This window comes from Macrosteles quadrilineatus, unplaced genomic scaffold, assembly GCF_028750875.1.
Source record: "Macrosteles quadrilineatus isolate MER2022 unplaced genomic scaffold, UCM_ALF_1.0 Scaffold_6__1_contigs__length_79288215, whole genome shotgun sequence".
Taxonomy (NCBI): Eukaryota; Metazoa; Arthropoda; class Insecta; order Hemiptera; family Cicadellidae; genus Macrosteles; species Macrosteles quadrilineatus.
This window is the reverse complement of record NW_026542599.1, coordinates 75,317,840-75,334,726: the sequence shown is the minus strand read 5'-3', so window position 1 is coordinate 75,334,726 and position 16,887 is coordinate 75,317,840. Positions and strand designations below refer to the sequence as shown.

Sequence of the window (16,887 nt, the reverse complement as noted above, 5' to 3'; positions counted from 1 at the left end):
AACTTAACCTAACCTAACTTAACCTAACTTAACCTAACCTAACCTAACCTAACCTAACCTAACCTAACCTAACCTAACCTAACCCAACCAAACACAACGCTATTTCAGAACACGAGTCAGCGTCCTCCTCCTCAGGTACCTGTGGAGACCCGGGCTCTTTCCATGCTTAAGATTAGTGAACCTTTTTGGGGATTAAAATTTCGGGCTCTTTTCATGTGCTCCGTCTTTAGTACTTCCACTAATCCTGTTACTGATTATACAACAGAAACATTAAAGACTACTTTTCTATATACAGGTGACACTGAAAATTATGTAATAATTCAGTCGTTTTACTCCATTCTTGTGGTGACTCTACTTTACAACGAACTTAGTATACTATCGAATTCTTATGATAAAGTACGTTGAAAAAAGTAGTTAAGGCCAAGTAGTGGGAAAGAGTATATCAATATTTTCGTAACAATTTATAGCCTAAAATAGAGCAGAGTCCAAACGGTTTCTAGTATAAGTTATATTATCAAATCATAAGAATTTTGGACCACATAACCTACAGACCCCACAGTACATTTCTACAATCTAACATATAGTGGTACATTTCCCCCGATTTCTCCCCTCCTCGTATCTCTGAGGAACCGCCATTTCTCTGGGCAGAGTTAATAATTTAACGGAGCCATTAACCTGGCCCCACCTTCACCTATAACCCGCGGTCAAAGGCTTTTGTTATTCGCAAATAATGGGCTAAACATTAGGCCCCGGTGATACAAACGAGAAAAGTGACGTATAGGACAAAGGGAGAACCGTAAATTACAGGAAGGGTTGTCAACATCTTCTGAGTGGAGTCGAATTTAAAAATGATAATATGTTTAGATGATAGAATGATGAGTAAAATACAAGTTAAAAAGAAAATATTAAGAAAATATGTAGAGATTGAGTTGCTATCGTTGTGGTTAGCGTCTCGGTCTTTGGTGAGGGCGGGACAGGTTCAATTCCCCACACATTCAAAAACATGGATGTGTATTTCCTATAAAAGCGTTAAATTTCGAGTTGATGAGACAAGTTAAAATTCTTCTGGCGTAGGAAAAAATGAATTTACAACGTGCCTTAAATTTAATCAATGCCATACTAACCCCCGTTATAATTTGTTTCTACATCGTATTTACTCCAGCCACTTAGTTTGCCACATTGTCATGGTGAACCATGATGGAGATCCATATGGTAGATGCCAAGGCATCAGTCTCCCAGGTTCCAGGTTCAAAACCCGCCAATCAAAAATCTTTTTTATCCACAATGGGACTGACCTCTACACTCTGCCAAGCCTGAGTTAACGTGTAAAACGGTCCAAGTTAGAGGCTGGCGTTCTAGTTTGTCAAGATGAAACATATAAACTGTTTACACTACAAAAAGAATGAATTTTTAATTTTAAAAGACAATAGCAGCCCAGTTTGTGTGGTTTGTGGGCGACGACGACAGCCGCCGCTGATTACAGTGGCTAACGACACTTTCTTATTTCCTGATGAATATTAATGTCGGGCTAATGTCTACAGTGTTATTAGCAGAGAGTGCTTTTGTCGCTTAACTCTCGACACACGGGTCCGTCATTTAATTTGAAATGTTAAATTATGATTAAACAGAAAAAGTTGAAATATTCAATAATTATAGCGTGTCATCTATTATAAGACTTTTTACTAGATTACAATGTAGAAAATGTGTATTTTACTTTCAAAACTAGCTTGGGTCATTTAAATATTTTACAATACCGGTACCTATGTGTTGTGAATGGTAGGCCCCCTATATTGTAATAAAAAATATTATTTTTAACTAGTTTAAACCTAGACCTAATACGAAAGACTGCAATTGAATAACGAATTGAAAATAATGAGGGTTCACAAAAGGCCTCGCCAGCAGCAACAAAAAATGTTACAAGTTTTTAGAGCATGTCATTTTCAAACGACCCAACGACCATGTCCAGGAAAATGGCAAATGTTCTGATATGACATTCTGTCGAAACATGTAACACCATGTTTGTAAACATTCTGACGAGATCCATAACAGTATTTACTTAAGTTTCAGCACTAGCTCAAATAAATCAGAACAAGATATAAAAAATAATAATATTTTAAGCACGTGTATTTACAACGATGAATACTACTGAGACAAAAAGATATCTTTCCGTCAAAACCACTCTACTGCGTTAGCCTATATTGAATAAATCAACGTTTGACGATCGTGAATAGCAACCTTAAGGCTAGACAATATTACTAATTCAACTTTAGGCAACACTAAAATTAGTTGTCAAATAAAATCTTCAACCCTAAAAATTAAAACTTATCGAACGATTTCATGTAGTCAAATAATTACACTCGTGCCAATCTCTCTCCCCTAAGATTGCATGACTCTGAAGATGCTAGAAGCAATTACCAAATAGGATGCATGGCGTTAAAGGGGAAGAAAATCAGTATATTTTCAAGCATTAATGCAGTACACAAAACGTATGAGCAGAATACTCAACAGTTACTCAATTTATATTTATTGTTGACAACAGTTTAATATCTGATGATAATAATAGAGAGTACTTAAAACGTAAATAATATGAGATATTTTTGAATAAATATAATTATAAATATAAACAAGCTTATTACAAGTTAATCAAAACATTGGTTAATTATTATAAACTGAAACCTCTACAGCTGCAACAACATGTAAAAAAACCCTCTCAGTCCCAATTGATGCCGAACATTAAGAACCAAATTCCCGAGTTAGAAATTACGATGTTGCTTAAAAAAAAATTAAACACACACAGGTAGGCTACACACTACTAATTATTTCATCATTTTTTTCCTTATTTGCAAAAGTTAGAGTCATATAATCAATTGGAAATGGTAAATCATAACTGAGAATAGTATTGTTCGAACATTCAATGAAACTAATATCAATAATGGATATGCATTTATTTTAACCACGCTAGCGGACTTTTTTGCTATTTCTGTTTTTATTTTTACTAAATAGAATACATATATATATATATTTTATTCATGACAAAATGAGACTCGGGGATATTTTTTTGTACAAATGTAATTTTAAGTGTGGAGTTTCAAATTTGTAACGTATTTGATAAGACTCTTATATTAATTCACAAAATGGCAACCTCTTTGTGGTACACCCTGTATATATCGGTGAAAATAAACAATTGTTATGGACTGTTCATAATTTTAAAGTGGTATTACCAACTAGAGACTATATTTGACATGAAACAATAAGCAGGGCGGGGGTGGGAGGGGGTGACCGCAGCGTTGACGTTTTTTGAATTTAGTACAGAAGAGGGATAGGGGGAGGGAGATGATTTGTTACCTACACAATAACACGTGTACAGTAACACTGAGGGTGGCACCCTGCAGTACTGTAGTTACTGTAGTGAAACTGTCGTAATAGACAAGGGGCCTACAAATACCAGGAAGTGGCTGAATTGTATATGGATTTCCATACAAATTGAATAGGTAATAATAATAAATAAAATATAATTTCCAAACAGATCGAGTGTACGGTTCTAGTTGGGAAACATTTTGAACACGTGGAGGAAGTCCTTCAAATTAAGAATAATTGTGCTTTATGTTAAATAACAAAATACACTTCAATACTTTTGTTCTACATCTTGGTAAAAGAGTTACAAAAAAATTTACACAAAAATATGTTCACCACTCGTATCAGAAGAGGTCCATACTATTATGGTAAAAAGCTGTTTTTCATTGGCGTTTCCCCTGCTACAACAACGTGTATTAACCTATATGACGTATAGAATTAAATTTAAATTGGCTGTCACATAAAAATAATAAATGTGATAATGTATAAAAATGTAAAAAGATTAGTTTATCATTAATTGTAATACATTAAATGAAGCTATAATGTCGGAAAAGCAGCAATTTTAAGTTGCAAATGTTATAAAAATCTGATGTATCGACACATTTAGGTTATTATAAATTCACCCCAATATTGTAAACCCCTAAATTAAGATAGAAACTCAACAAAACATAGCAATAATACTACAAGATCATAAATTAACAAGTGAATTTGTTGTAAACGTACACGCCCAAGTAGTGGTACGAGACAACATGCTGAAACTTGTTCATTTCACAATCCAGAAAACACGTCAACTACAGACACTAAAGTTGTGAGGAGTTTAATGTAGAGTGAATAAAATGTTGAGACCGATTAATTACGTGAGGGTGTGTTGTAATTATAAAAGTTTTTATGCGCCCAATCCCCCACTCCACCCCCTCAACTTGAACTGCGATAGAGATTTCACCTTTGGAAATGATAACTCTTTTAGGCAGACGATAAACTCACTTGTTACGTGCAATACTATGTTATAGTTCACGTAACATTTTTATCATGTGAAGTTTTAAATTCTGACACTTTGTATGTCTTGTGAAATAAACAAAGTGTTAATACGTAATCCTTTTGAACTAATCGCTAGTAAATCACAACTGAAGGGAAATATAAATCAGTCAGTAATCAAATAATAATAGAGCACCTGTTGCTCGAATTCGAGCAATTGCAAAGAATTACAGGTGTTATAAGAGTAAACTCAAAGATAATGTAATCAATCACTCCATTACAGTTATCGAAACTGAAAACAAACGCTCTTGTGTGTATCATGTGTTTACTATGAATAGCTGTACTAGATACAAATTATTCGTCTGTTTAAATAAACAAAATAATTTTTTCATAAGAATTACATTGGGATTTTGATGGCCTGTGGGGCAAAGCCCAAGAACTTATTGGTGAAATGGGGTGTCTACACAAAAAATACTTAATTTTGACACATCGTTTGTAAAAATCCGTCCATTATTAACGGAGGAGTAGTGTTTCGTAGAAATCACCTTCACGTATTATATATAAAAGGATAAGGATTAGCGAACAATAAACAATCTCCATAGTTTTGTTTAAGTGGTTTCAACTTAGTTTCAATTTTATAACAGGTATCGCAGGGAGCAGCCGAAACCCGATTCTTTTTTCCATCTCATAGTATACAAACTAGCATCGAACCGACAACAACATTACAAGAACATTTATGAAAATAATAACTGCTGGAAATCATAAACATTAGAATGTAATCATACTACATTCTACTGTGTCTATTTATAGTTTAAAAATAAAAGAATTTCCGGATCATTTAGTTATTTGTTTGAAACAATATTAGTCTTATGTAAGATAATCAGATAGATTGTATTACTTTACTGTGCCACGTATTGTATTATTTCATGGCAATTAGTTTTTTTAATTTCCAAAGACAAAATTTTAGTTTGGAGAAATAGCCTCTGGATCGTTAATAATCATTGTTATAATCTAAGGATTGACAAGATCATGGCCATGCATCTAAGTTCTCCACTATGCCTTTGTAAATATTTATGTTTATTCAGTGTTTATATTTGTAAAAATTCTATTCAACCGACAATATCTCAAGTAAGAGATGAAACACAAAAAGTTTAGCTTAGCATAGAACTGACGATAACGCTCCGGCGTAGAAACCTAGGTCTCCACAATAAATCAATTGGATCGTAAGGTAAGCCTTAGATTAAAAAAAATTACTGTGCATTTTATTATTTCTGAACTATATTCAACTTACATCATTGTTTAAACAACACTTAGGTAAAAGAAATTAAGTCTTTGAACTTTTACCAAGATTGAAAATGCAAACTGAACGTTTGGCAAATCATAGGTTTTCGGTCATAACAAGTTATAATCTAAAGGTTGTATGGTTAAATCATCAAGGTTTCGCGTCAAATATGTGTCAATTATCACCTTCAAAACAACGAGCGATCAATTTCCACAGAAAACATTTTAAATACAAGTTACAAACGTGGACGATATTATTAAAATATACGATTCCTCAAAGACGCGAGGAAAGGCTACAATTTCCAAAGGGAATACGGAAAGTAGCTGAACACAATGTGACGGGGGAAAGTTACAAAGGCACTCCTGTGACGTCACCACGTCGTGTAATACGTTACATGGTGACGTATATTGCCTGGCGTTGCTGCACAGATTAAACGTCTTTTAATAGAATGTACAAAACAACATGAAGGTTTCACGAACAGAATGGTCGATATTAGAAAAGTTAATACACAATTTGTACGTAGAATGAGTTTGATTTTTTCGCATAACAATGAAACGTTACAAGAAATCCAAACAATTATAATTGCAGATTAATTATATCAAATAAAGAATAAAAAATGTAAACATGCAATTTTAATTTATCAATAATGGAAAATAATTATAGGTACGCTAGTTGGTTGTCCAAAGAATCAAATTTGAGAATACATACGTCATAGTACTCACTGCGGAATTCAGAGTGATTACCGTGCTTACCTGCAAAAAAAAGAAAACAATTAAAATTTAATAAGATATTATTAAAACATTAAAATTAAGTTCTGAAGTAATAATAAACACTAATAGTTTTAATTAATTTCTACAAAAATGTTTCGATATTTTTAAATACTATTGTACTATTTTGAATTTATGGTTACAAATACCTCTCCTCAAATTGATTTTTTTTTTTAACCACAGGTTTTAAACAAGACAACTTTTCATGTAATGGTTGTTGAAGGTTTTACGTTCACTTGAAATCACATTTACTGTTGAATATGTAAAAAAGGGCATTTGGGGTTTTCCTCTTGAAAATACTGCAATTGGTAATGTATTATTATGGCAAATTTTTAAGTCGGTTAGAAAAGTGTAGTCGACGTTTGTTAATTTTCTTTTACAAATCGGGTTGGTTTTATTACGCAAAATTTCGATCTATAGTTCGATCTATAGGGATACATAGTTTAATAATATAAAAAAGGATTACATCTTTTTACGCGTTTCGATTGCCACTTTTCCAACGATGGAGGCAGCGTAGATTAGCAACAAAGGCAGATCGCCGTGTTGTGGGTGGGGGGGGGGGTGCTAAACAGGGGGAGGGTAGTTGATCAGAAGCCCGATATCGGGTGGCGTGGAGCCAATAGGGTACAACGGCAGATTTACACACAGCATCGCATAATACGTTGGCAACCGAAATACACTTTGTAGATAATGAACTTGCAATATAACATACATGTTGTGTAATTAATTTTAAACAAATACTATGTTAAAATAACTTATTTATTTAGAACATAACGAATTTAGGAGCAAACCGAGCTGTTGTTTCACACGCGAAAGAACAAGTTAAAAAAATTGAATCGCAAGTGTATTTTTTCAATTTTAAACATAATTGATCTTTTAAAATTTTTAATAATTTGTTTATCCATATTTTTTTCTCGATTGATGATCACTGTTTACATAGTGACATATTTAAAACATAAAGGTGGATTGTACAATACCTTAACCCAAAATATGTAATAAAGAAAAAAACATTGGCATTTTAAGAACTTAAGACTTTATATTTCGAATAAAACTCTTTCCCTAAAACAAGTATTGTAAAACAAGGTTAAGATATAAATAATCTCAAACTATCAGAAATGTGTATAAAAGTAGTGGGTTTACGTTCCCAAACTAAGGATATGTTCATACCAATAAATCAATGTCAAAACTGGACAAAGTCAAGAAAAGAAACAATTATTACAGAGCGACTCATTAAATCAAAATCGATAGCTGAAAGTAAAAAAGAAAGAAAGAAATTTCCGCGTCTCGAAGTCAGAAGGGATTATCACACTTCCTACTTCCAAGGATCAGACTGTCTGTCGCACTTAGGTCTGAAGGAGGGAAACGTCGATAAGTCTGCAACACGATATTACGTCACAATATTATCATATACTCTGTATAATATGTCAAAGTGATGCAGGATTATCACACTTCCTACTTCCAAGGATCAGACTGTCTGTCGCACTTAGGTCTGAAGGAGGGAAACGTCGATAAGTCTGCAACACGATATTACGTCACAATATTATCATATACTCTGTATAATATGTCAAAGTGATGCAGTATTATCACACTTCCTACTTCCAAGGATCAGACTGTCTGTCGCACTTAGGTCTGAAGGAGGGAAACGTCGATAAGTCTGCAACACGATATTACGTCACAATATTATCGTATACTCTGTATAATATGTCAAAGTGATGCAGGATTATCACACTTCCTACTTCCAAGGATCAGACTGTCTGTCGCACTTAGGTCTGAAGGAGGGAAACGTCGATAAGTCTGCAACACGATATTACGTCACAATATTATCGTATACTCTGTATAATATGTCAAAGTGATGCAGTATTATCACACTTCCTACTTCTAAGGATCAGACTGTCTGTCGCACTTAGGTCTGAAGGAGGGAAACGTCGATAAGTCTGCAATACGATATTACGTCACAATATTATCGTATACTCTGTATAATATGTCAAAGTAATGCAGGATTATCACGCTTCCTACTTCTAAGGATCAGACTGTCTGTCGCACTTAGGTCTGAAGGAGGGAAACGTCGATAAGTCTGCAACACGATATTACGTCACAATATTATCGTATACTCTGTATAATATGTCAAAGTGATGCAGGATTATCACACTTCCCACTTCTAAGGATCAGACTGTCTGTCGCACTTAGGTCTGAAGGAGGGAAACGTCGATAAGTCTGCAACACGATATTACGTCACAATATTATCGTATACTCTGTATAATATGTCAAAGTGATGCAGGATTATCACACTTCCTACTTCTAAGGATCAGACTGTCTGTCGCACTTAGGTCTGAAGGAGGGAAACGTCGATAAGTCTGCAACACGATATTACGTCACAATATTATCGTATACTCTGTATAATATGTGAAAATGATGCAGGATTATCACACTTCCTACTTCTAAGGATCAGACTGTCTGTCGCACTTAGGTCTGAGGAAGGGAAACGTCGATAAGTCTGCAACACGATATTACGTCGCAATATTATCATATACTCTGTATAATATGTGAAAATGATGCAGGATTATCACACTTCCTACTTCTAAGGATCAGACTGTCTGTCGCACTTAGGTCTGAGGAAGGGAAACGTCGATAAGTCTGCAACACGATATTACGTCACAATATTATCGTATACTCTGTATAATATGTGAAAATGATGCAGGATTATCACACTTCCTACTTCTAAGGATCAGACTGTCTGTCGCACTTAGGTCTGGAGGAGAGAAACGTCGATAAGTCTGCAACACTATATTACGTCACAATATTATCATATTCTCTGTATAATATGTCAAAGTGATACAGGATTATCACACTTACTACTTCTAAGGATCAGACTGTCTGTAGCACTTAGGTCTGGAGGAGGGAAACGTCGATAAGTCTGCAACACGATACTGTATTACGTCACAATATTATCATATACTATGTATAATATGTCAAAGTGATGCAGGATTATCACACTTCCAACTTCTAAGGATTAGACTGTCGCACTTAGGTCTGAGGGAGGAAAACGTCGATAAGTCTGCAACACGATACTGTATTACGTCACAATATTATCATATACTATGTATAATATGTCAAAGTGATGCAGGATTATCACACTTCCTACTTCTAAGGATCAGACTATCTGTCGCACTTAGGTCTGAGGGAGGGAAACGTCGATAAGTCTGCAACACGATACTGTATTACGTCACAATATTATCATATACTATGTATAATATGTCAAAGTGATGCAGGATTATCACACTTCCTACTTCTAAGGATCAGACTATCTTTTGCACTTAGGTCTGAGGGAGGAAAACGTCGATAAGTCTGCAACACGATATTACGTCACAATATTATCATATAATCTGTATAATATGTCAAAGTGATGCAGGATTATCACACTTCCTACTTCTAAGGATCAGACTATCTGTCGCACTTAGGTCTGAGGGAGGAAAACGTCGATAAGTCTACAACACGATATTACGTCACAATATTATCGTATACTCTGTATAATATGTCAAAGTGATGCAGGATTATCACACTTCCTACTTCTAAGGATTAGACTGTCGCACTTAGGTCTGAGGGAGGAAAACGTCGATAAGTCTGCAACACGATATTACGTCACAATATTATCGTATACTCTGTATAATATGTCAAAGTGATGCAGGATTATCACACTTCCTACTTCTAAGGATCAGACTGTCTGTCGCACTTAGGTCTGACGAAGGGAAACGTCGATATGTCTGCAACACGATATTACATCACAATATTATCGTATACTCTGTATAATATGTCAAAGTGGTGCAGGATTATCACACTTCCTACTTCTAAGGATCAGACTGTCTGTCGCACTTAGGTCTGGTGGAGGGAAACGTCGATAAGTCTACAACACGATATTACGTCACAATATTATCGTATACTCTGTATAATATGTCAACGTGATGCAGGATTATCACACTTCCTACTTCCATAGATCAGACTGTCTGTCGCACTTAGGTCTGAGGGAGGGAAACGTCGATAAGTCTACAACACGATATTACGTCACAATATTATCATATACTCTGTATAATATGTCAAAGTGATGCAGGATTATCACACTTCCTACTTCCATAGATCAGACTGTCTGTCGCACTTAGGTCTGGTGGAGGGAAACGTCGATAAGTCTACAACACGATATTACGTCACAATATTATCGTATACTCTGTATAATATGTCAAAGTGATGCAGGATTATCACATTTCCAACTTCTAAGGATTCTTTAACAAAAACAATAATTGATGTTTGGAGTAGTTTAGCGAACAAGAAACGATGCAGCGATAATTTAAAATCATCTCAAGTACTAACTAAGTAAAAGATAAGCTGAATGCGACAAAATATACAGAGATAAGGGGATGATGAACCTAAGCACGATAATACAGCCACGTACACCTGCGCTGGGGTTGATGTGTTTTTGATTGCTTAAGCAATGGCGCATGCAGTAAGTCTCCCATTACCTGCATACGGTAAATCTAAACCAGCGCTGATGTTGTCACCTTGCACTATTCCAGGAGTTTACATACCAAATAATGTTTTTCTTACTAGAAATAGACAGACAAAATAATAATAATTAAATATAACCTCTGACTATTTAGGTTTCCAAAACGCTATCTGAAAACTTGTTTGGAACAACGCCCAGTTCCAAAGAATAATACATGTCTGAGTTTAATCTATATAAATAAAATTAGAGTTTTGTCTGTACATTGCTTAGAATAATGAACTTTTTGGTTATTTTTACATTTCATAGGTCAGAGAAACCGAATCAAACCTTATCTCAATTTCTGTCTGTCTGTCTGTCTGTCTGTCTGTCTGTCTATCTGTCATTCTCTTGGTAACGCTAAAATACGCACTTTATTACAACTACTCCTCAATAACTATAGCACTGTCCCGCCTGAAACTTATTTTCCAAATACTATACATATATGAGATGGTTTTAGACGTATTTCATCGAATATGAGACAGTTAGATATTTAACAGTAAACCCTTGAAAATCAAGTTTTTGTCGATTTTTGACGTGGAATTTCTGGAAGCCCATGTTAACCTTATGAGAAATGAAATTATTGAATCTTAACAGCTGTTTCAATTAAACAAGTTGGTTCTGTTCTGTGATGTTCAATAGCATTAAAGTTACAAGGATTACCAACAGGGTGCAGCACTAGCACTATTATTTCTTTTACATTTATGACAACAGCTAATTTGCAACCTGGAGGCGAGTGAGCGTAGCGAACGAGCTAACCTGAAGGCAAGTGAGCGTAGCGAACGAGCTAACCTGAAGGAAAGTGAGCGCAGCGAACGAGCTCCAACATACAGGTGAGTGAGCGTAGCGAACGAACTTCAACCAGGACGTGATTGAGCCATGCAAACGAGATCAGATAGTAAAAATAAAAGTAAGCCTACCGTTATAGGATCGACCGGCAGACACAGAGGTAATTTAACCTTTTATTGATTGTCATACCGATCCGGAACAACAAAAAACAACATAAAATGAAGCTATGTATAATAGTTTGGCCAGCATATCTTAAAATATGCAAACCAACTGCTGTTCGTTATATAAGAAGGTTTCAACTGAATATTATAAGATCCCCGTGCGTAGAACGGGTACACAGCTTGTTTCTTATATGGTTTTAGTGACTTCTGATTTTGACACGAAAGGAGGTTGAATATTGTTACCCATACCCTTTTTACATATGTAAATTTACAATCTTTTACTAACTGTACGAAAAGAGTTATTTTGTATGAGGCCAAATTAGCATTCTATGATTTTTCACAATTAGTTGTATAATGAGGCTTTAGGTAGGAAGGGGAAATAAAAGTGAATTTATCTCTCCAAATACAGTTTCATTTCAAATCTTCCACTTGTTAGCAGCGATTTAGCCTGAACACTGATCGCCTCTGAGTTTTCAGACATTATTAACTATCATGCAGGAATAATATGTTTAAGGTAACATCTAAAAATGGCAAAAAAATAAAAAGGTATTTCAGGGCTAATTGGATCTTCTCTTCGTCAACCTAAACATCTAACATGGCGCAGGGTCTGATGTTTTTCTCATCTCGAAAACAGGTAATTACTAATTATTACAGTACGACATTCGAATGTGTGAAACTATAAAATAATGTAGATCTTAATAATATATATTTTTTCATTGACTAAGTGCTACTGCTTTAAAAATATGAGTATAATCCACAAACTTAATTCAACAAGGCTAAGATAATTAATTAACAGATCAATCATCTGATTTTTTAAATCGTCTGGTTTTATTCAACTGCGAAATAGCGAAATAGTATATTGGTTGTCAAGTAAAGATATTTATCACAAATTACAACATAATTTGTTAGTTGAGCGGCAGATTCATTATTAAACGATAATTACTTGCATAACAATTAATTGTAGATTATCCATTTAAAACGTGACATCACCACCAATGGGAATTACATTTTGTTACAAGGGTAGCTCTCCTAGACATTATTCAAACGGAACCCATTAGTTTAAGCGCAGAATTAAAAGAGAAAAGCCTAAAGAAATGTGAAACACAATACAGAGCTAGAGCCTATCGTCCTTGGACTAAAAGATGTACTACAATAAGTCAATCAATACGACACACTTTAAAATAATAAACAGTACTTTACGAAATACTTAGTAGAAGAAATATGGATCCATACTTTGACCAGTAATAAAAAGAAAGTATACAGGAAAACGCTTTTAATCCCAAAACAAACACAGTTATGAAATATAAACGCCAGACGAATATTCCCCTGAAATTTAAATGTACATGACACAAATTGTGCTAATTGCATGCAATATTGGACATGTGATGCATGCTTTGCTACCGACGGCCAGACTGCAATAACCACTTTTGATTGGCCTCCATTGTCAATTAGCGGCGGCTATGCCATGTATGCGAGGGATACGTTTTTGATAGGCAGCAAACAAACGTGCAATTAACTACACAAATGTATAATCAAACGGTGGTTTAAATTTAATAAAACATTCTGTGTTACAGTTGAATAAAAAACATAGAAAAAAGTACGTTATGCAAGAAAATAAAATTTTTGCCTACAAGAAATTAAACACTGCCGTATAACATATATCAAAAACATATCAAACAAAATCTACAAACCTATTTAGGATGCCCGTGTATCCAATTTGATAACAAAACAAGTAAGCATCATATTCATTTCTGTAACACTTCATAATGTATTTTGTCCGCAACGTTTGTTATCCCATTTAGTTACAAACACACAATTTTCCCCTTATACCACCATCTTTGTTTTACCCATTGACCGGGTATTTTTTGGGGAAAGTGGGATAAAATCCCGCTGAATCACCAATTGATTTTATCTAAGTGCTAATCCCGCAACCTCTAGACCTAGCCTGAAATAATATGAAAACAATTAAATTCGGGCTAAAACGTCTTCGGAAAAAAGGTTGTATGCAATATGCCTAATGATGCGATCATGAGGATTCGCAACACTAATCACACTTAAATAAGGGCCCAAGATGTTCAGCTATCTTTACCGTTGAAAATTATATTTAAATAACAAACCGTATAAAGACACATAATATGCTAGAATACCTAGAATGTCCTTGGTTAACTACTTTCGCTTTAAAGAGTGTCCGCTATGAAAAGTAAAGATAACATGCAATTTCTAAATTATACTTAAATTTTTCAATAAGTCAAAGCACAATTTAAAAGATTTACAAAAATACATGAGATTGTGTTAAATATAGAATTTTAATATGAAAATAGATAAGCAATGACACGTAAAACGTAAGTTGAAATAAGGTTGGGTTTTGATAACGGTCGGGTGGGAGTGTAATAAGGTACACTGGGTGGTGCAGAGGAGTAAGGGGTGGAAGGGGGAGGGGAAGACGCAATATTCATGATTTACCACGTGAACGGTCAGCCAATAGGCTCCGTTAAACTTATTGGAAAATTGGTCACAAATTTACTGCCATCGCTTGAGAAAGGTCAACCCTCACCGACTGAACTGAGTTGCAATCGTAGCAGTGTATGACTCTTGGTTATTACATACAATGTTAGAAGTCGTACAATTAGTGTGATCCGATTGTTATTTTCACCACAGGTCTATGTGAGTTTTAATGACAGATGGTGAAATTAAACCTTTTAATCTAAGGGTCGTCGATGTGTTCCATACTGCGGAAACTGTATAAGCAAAATTGACTGAATAATAAACGAGAAATATATTTATGTAATTTTATCCTTTGAAATATCTCTAGATCGATGTCACTAGTATTGCCTGATGCTCAGTTGGCATTTATTATGTTTACAAATATTGTTTTAATAAAATGCATTACAGTGCTGCTTGTATGCTGAGTCAACAAAAAGAAGGAGCAACCTAAAAATACTATATGACATGTACAGTATTACAAGTTTTTAGGGCAACAAAATATATAATGTAAAATGATATTTTATTGAAAGCACCATCGTATAAATTTGCAAGTAACCAATTACAGTCCTGAGTAATGTAGGAATACATTAAATTTACTGATTCACATTGCGCAGTTTTTTCAGTCAGTACAATCGTCTTGTTTCAAGTTTACTAGACAACAAATCAGAAATTTGTCTACCATAAACAACTCTAAGGTAACTAAAACATTGATCAAACTAACAAAATCGACGTAGTGGACTATCAAAACCGATGCGAACTTTTGAACTTTTGAATAAAACCTATTTTTGTACGATACCCCCGTATTGAAGCAGTGAAGGAGAACATATTTTAACATACTAATTGTTCACGCATGAATTTGTTTCAACATATCCGAATTCTATCCTAATAACATTTTGAAACTAAAACAACAAAAAACTTAACCTATAATTAAAACTTACTAATGCAATTTCTTTACAAAACTGACTGCGTTTTACACTCTGAAACCCTCCATAATGACAAAGCCCAGATACAGTTCGAGGCAACAAAGATGTCGATTACCGGCCGATAACTTGTTTCCCAGGGAAGATCCTGATAAAGACTTTAATATCGCAAAGAAACGGTTGAGTCCAAACACAAATTGAATTGGAAGGGATCTTAAAACGGACTTTGTCGAGGAGTTTTCCAATAAACGGTCCCAGCCTTGACTGGTCGGCTGGACAATTGTGAATGAGCGAAGACTAGGATGATCACGTCTTCTCACGGGGTCGTGGACAGGGAAACAAAATTGTTAGGATATAATTGGTAAACTATGGTGGCCGAGCTTAGCTTGGGGAGTAATTGTCGACCAATCGATATGAACATTATTAACGTCCTTTCCTATAGAAACTACTTACTATCTTAAGGACATGTGTTTCAAACACTACAATTACGCTACTGTAGTAATAAAAAATGGTGTATTAGGTTATTCAATTACGTATTTCAACATCAGTAATGTATTTAATTAAATGATTAATTATTTGGTGAGTCAGTTACTAGGAAATTGTTCCACGGACTTCAGGCGTGCCAGCGATAGTGTGGGTTCGTATCCTGGTACCACAACTTTTTATCAGTACACATAGCCCTTGTACTGTACCAGCTCACCCCTTTGTTTTGCTGAATACGTTCCAACCATAGACTTTTAATCTATGTGCACGAGTAAATGCAAAGTTAAAAAATGCCGCCAACCTCTAAAAGAAACTGTAATATTAAGTCAAGTAGACATAACCTGACGTTGTAAATTAATGTCTCCACCACAATGTATGAATACTTTCATTTCAAAGGAAACTTATTAGAATATTGAGTGCGCAAAACAAACAACACGATTGATTTGACGCGAACCAGACGGGAAAACTACTTGTGCGGTTAATACAGCAGATCAAATGTGGATGAGGTGGAGTTATGCGGTCCGTGTGGCTATAGCGACACGCGGTGATAGGTCACCCACACACACACACACACACACACACACACAAGTGCAAAGTTAATGGTGCCCTTTGTGCCCTAATGTATCAAATCACCTGGCCGCCCTAACAATGCCTACAATACGATACCGTTATATTTCACGCCGTTCTCTTATTTCGCTCCTTTTCGCCCGTTCCGCACAACACAATGCTCCATAACGGCGCTGTAAGTGCGATCCATTGTCAGCCAAACCATAATAAACAGGTTTAATGCCTTTTATATCTCTTCCATCCCCATTTACACGTTTTACGGTTGATTTTACTAACGTATATGAGAATCTTCGCGATACCACAAGGATCGTTTCAATTTGGTAAATAAATCATACGAGACTGTTGGAAGTACGTTTGGTGAATTTGTATAATCGGTAGCTATTGGCATTGGATAGTGTAAGATGTATACCACTGTAATATTTCGATGGGATTAGTGGGATGGTCTTGGCCTTAGTATTCCAAATACACTATTTTTGACAGGTTCAGGGTGTTATGGATCAAATCCAATGTGTAGTTGAAGATTAGTAAAATACTTTTCTTGTAAACCTACTAACTGCACTATACATTATCTCTT

The 16,887-nt window shown here is 35.0% G+C and overlaps 1 protein-coding gene across 1 annotated transcript in view; it reads right to left on the bottom strand.

The window, feature by feature from the left end:
• LOC128996395 (semaphorin-1A) overlaps positions 1 to 16,887 on the bottom strand; it is a 488,248-nt gene that overhangs the window by 165,469 nt on the left and 305,892 nt on the right. The gene's annotated exons all lie outside the window — the stretch shown is intronic.